Source organism: Cicer arietinum, chromosome 7, assembly GCF_000331145.2.
Source record: "Cicer arietinum cultivar CDC Frontier isolate Library 1 chromosome 7, Cicar.CDCFrontier_v2.0, whole genome shotgun sequence".
In the NCBI taxonomy this organism is placed as follows: Eukaryota; Viridiplantae; Streptophyta; class Magnoliopsida; order Fabales; family Fabaceae; genus Cicer; species Cicer arietinum.
In genome coordinates, this window is record NC_021166.2 from 37,513,504 (window position 1) to 37,518,549 (window position 5,046).

Sequence of the window (5,046 nt, forward strand, 5' to 3'; positions counted from 1 at the left end):
GAAAATAGATGTTTTATTTCACGACTTGAAAATCGAACATTGTGACCGGTACACAAGCTATAGTCCTAACCTAACAAGCGCATATCAACTAACTTAACAATTAAATGATTATATATATATATATATATATATATATATATATTTATATCACAACTCAACAGAAGGACCATCGATCAAATAGACCTACCAAAGATAACGATTGAGACTTGAATCTACTAACAACTTGCTACTCAGCTACCTGTGAATCTGGAAAAAAAATTAATAACATGAAGAGGTAAGTCACAAAAACTTAGTTAGAAGACAACAACCACCAGCAACTAGAAGAGAAACACAGAAAAAATACGAATAATTGTCTTACAATTTTGTGCCAATTATGTTCAACAATATTATTTGAAATATAGATAATTCTCAAATAAAGTATATACATGATAAAATCATCAAACTTATAATTTAGTCGTTCAGGTAGAAATATTTATAATCCAATTCATAAAGAAGTGAAATCCAAATGAGCAACCTTAAAAAAATTCATAGAAAATCAAATGAGTACAAACATAAATTTTTTAGAACCAATAGGCGACTTCATCTCATTGACAACCCTCTCCTTCTAGAGTGGTATTTCCCTTAGGGGTGGCTTCATCTACTGGATAGCTCTCTCCTCTAAATTCTGCAACGCATCATAACACATCAATTAGGAAGCTTATGTCTCGTTGATAGCTCTCTCCTCCTAAGGATGACATCTCTCATTGGGATAGCTCCATTTAACGGGTAACTCTCCCCAATCAAAATGATGTAACTAGGTGACCCTACCTCCGTCAACGATTTTAATTATAGCAACAATTTCGAAAACACATATGTGAAGATCATTCCTCATTTCATCGTAACTAATGGAAGACATATTCAATTGTACATCAATTTCATATTTGAATGCTTTATAACTTATAAATAAATCAAACTATAAATATATTATATAACAAAGACCATGCAAATAAATAAATGATGAAATCACGAAAAAATTAAATGGTTGTGTTCCTCAATTTTTAAATAAATACGTTAACATAGAAAACAAGTAAAATAATAGTTATAGTATAATAAAAATATGTGACAATGATCGTCGTCTACTCACAACTATGAAGAGTTGACTAAGTTTGTTCTCCAACAACTCCCAGGGTAGTAGGCAGGACCTGAGTAACAAATCTGAGTATCAAAAATATTAACAAGACTTTAGAAAAATTATTCTAAAGTTTAGCTAACTATAGGAAACCATAAAAATCCTTAAAATCTACTCTAAGCACCAAAATTAGATTTTTAAATAAAACCACATTTTTCTAGTGATTCATTCTTAGCATTAGAACTGTGTATTTACCTCAAAGAGTCTCACTAAACACCTTTTAAAGAATGGGTACTCTTCTCCTTCCTTAACTCACTAACCTTAACCCAAAATCTTAACAAATAGCACTTGTAGAAGTATGAGATGTTATGTCTTTAGAGATGTTAAATTCATTTTATGAGGGTTTATGTGTGCAATTTATGTTGTGGGGTGAGAAGATGCAAGAAGGAAAAAAAAAAAAAGAAGTGGCTTGAGGTGTTGTGTTGTCGAGAGAGAAGAAGGAGAGAAAGGGTTGAATGTAAAAATGAATGTGGGGTGAAATTTGTGTTGGTTGTTTTAATTATTTATTTATTATTATTATTATTATTTTAAAGAAATTGTGCCTTAAATATTTGATTTTGTTTATGTGCTTTAATATTTTAACTTCATCTTTTATAAGTTATTTTTTACTATCCTATGATTCTATTTAAATGAGTGAACTTCACCACGATCTTCTTGAGATCTTCTAGTTTTGAGGGCAAAACCATTTTATTAGGATAAATATTATAACACCTCAATATTTTTATATTTTATTATATATTTTTACTAATAACTTATTGATTTATTATTTAATTATTTATTTATTTTATGGGTAAGGTATCTAAATGAAATTGTAACACCCTCTAATTTATTTAATTAATTAGATAATTTATCTTTTCAATTAATCATTCTTTGTATGATTTATTTTAATTTTAATTATTTCATGATTTATTTTATTAATTGATTGATGAGTATTTGGTTAATTTAATTATTTAATTAATTAGAAGAAATTTATTTATCGCATTTAAGGGTTCAAATAACAATTTGATTAGTTGGGTTGTGACTGTTGGTCCTTTTAGCTACTAGCTAATTTGGATAAAAACCCCCCGTCTTACTTCTTCATGCGTCTTTTTCCCTCCTTGTGACATAATTCGAATTGTTTCCTTTATGAAAAATCTAGGGTTGGCACCTTTCTTCTTCAGTAACATAAATTACTATAGTATAAGAATATGCAAGCTTTCCCTTTACTTAGAGATCGGCACACAAGACTGGCTAAATAAGGAAGAAGATTTGATTTTTTATTTTTTTTTATAAATTTCTTTTTGGATAAAAAAATCTTATTGGTACGCTTTTGACCAAATAAATCAGGAAATGGATCCTCCTCTGTTAATTCCTATCGCAAACCCTCTATCTCTCTTATTCCTCATATGTGACTAGATACACTAGCTTCTTCAACACACTTATCTAGTAATTGAATTCCTTTGATTTCAAATCAGTTGTTTATTTTATTTTTTATTAGGGTTAACATAAAATTGATATTGTCGATCTTCCTTTTTCCATAAGTCTCCCACTCAGTAATAGTAAGCAACCACCACTTTCACACCCACAACATCATGATTCATCGTCTTGTTGATCAAATAGTTTTAAGTCCCCAAGAATAATTTCTAGTATCCTATTATCCTCATTTTCATGTGGCAAAAGCTTTGAACACCATTCCCTTGTAAACAATTTTGTGGTACTTAGAGCTTTGTGTTAGGAAGAAAAACGATAAGAGTTTTTTTAAATCCAAATCTTAGTTAGACAGTTGGTTGGATGGTATGAAATAGATAATTATGATTGCTAGTCTTTTAAAAGGAATAAATGCTAACTAATGGATTAAAATATTAAAAATCAAAATTTTCGTTGACTTTGATATGTAGTACACAATTTCTATGGTGAAAGTACGAATATTCATCTTACATGTGTTGTAGTTTTTATTTTTATGATGTATATGAAATAAAGTTTGAATTTTATGTTATATGTGTTGAAGTTTTAATTTTTATGACTTTATATGAAATAAAGTTTGAATTTTTATGTTATATGTATGTAAGTTTTAATTTTTACGAAGTATATGAAATAAAGTTTGAATTTTATGATACACGTATTGAAGTTTTAATTTTTATGATGAATATAAAATCAAGTTCGAATTATTTATGTGTATGTGATGAAAGTTGAGATTTTTATGATGTAAGAAGTTTTTATGGTTATTTTTTTATGAATATATGATTCTCTTGTTAAGGACATGTGGTATATGATCTTATTGATTTATGAATAAGATGATGATTTGAAAAAGTGATTTTTGAATGCATGTGATATGATCTTAGTGAGTTGTATGCCAATTTTCTAATTTGATAATATATTATCATAACATGACATATGCATCTTCGTGAAAGTTGTCTTAGTGGCAAATTTATTTACTCAATTGTTATGATTGATTTTTCTATGTGGAAATTGCCTTAGTGACAAATTTTATATCCGGATCACATAGTTTTTAGGAGCACGCATTATGCATAAGTGCATATGTTTTTATCATACAATTTAACTGTTTGCGTCTTATTCTTTTAAATTGAAAGTTTTTTACATTTATTTGTTGTGCATCATTTTTCCATATGTTTAACTTTGGTTTGATGTGGATAATGGAAAAAAATTTACTCTTACAACAATATTTTAGGTACTAATGAGATTCAAAAATAGTTGTTATGATGTTTGTCGATGTACGACAAACGTGGTACGAAAATGAGTTTTCAAAACTATTTTGTAATAATAAATTTATCGCAATATTTCTAAGTTTATTTTAATATTTGTAATCGATGTTTTAAAAGTATTAATAATACAAAAGTGATTTTTCCTTTCATTAGGAATAATTGGATCATCATTTTAATTTTAGCCATCATATTTGTGTGACTAGATTTAAGAGATTTTATATTATTTTAGTGTCTAAATAAATATTTTCTAAACAATGGTAAATAATGTAAAGGGACATGCCTCTAAAAAAAATTTAGGTACACTAGACCGACCTATTATTTAATTACATATAAGGTTAAATAAGTTTTTGGTCCCAATAAATATACCATATTTCGTTTTTAGTCTCTCTATATTTTTTCTTTAAACAATGGTACTCCCTCAAATATTTCTATATACAAGTTTGATATTTGTTTTTAAGTTAACTCATGTGCAGTGACGGATCTTGCACATAATATCGGGGGAAGCCGAGGAGCGACAAGTATTAACTAAAATATTATAATTGAAATTCTTAAAAGTCATATAGTTTTTTTTAGAGTTTCACACAATTCGTACATAGTAGATGTAAGACCCATAATTTTAAAGTACCATTTATGTATTTTTGGTGTATTTTGGATTTTGGCTCGGAGGCTTTTAAGCCAAAGTTAATAATATTTTGGAGTTTTATAATCAAAAAGATATTTTGATGTCAATTAAAATTTCTCGTCGATAAATAAATTGAATTTAACTGCGATGAATCCTTTACGGATAATTTAATGTGTTTCGGGTGAAACGGTAATTTAACAAATATCTAGATATTTTGAGATATTTGTTAAGTTATATCTATTACCTATATATGTTTGTTTGGAGGGAAAAAGAAAGGAAAACTAGAAGGAAGGAAAAGGAAAAGAAAATAGTATAAAAGGAAGGAAGGAAAAAGGAAGAAAGGAAAAACAAAGGAAAGAAAAAGAAAGGAAAGAAAAACGCCATTTTTCCATCGTCTTCTTCCTCTGTCCGCGGCCAAATTCCCTGCTTTCTCCCGTTTTCATTTTCGTCGCTTTCTTTTCTTCAAAACTAGTAACCCAAGGTTGGGTGAGAGTTAGATCAAGGTTTTCGCAACTCCACTCTTCCTCTTTGATTCAAAAACGAAGAAAAACGGT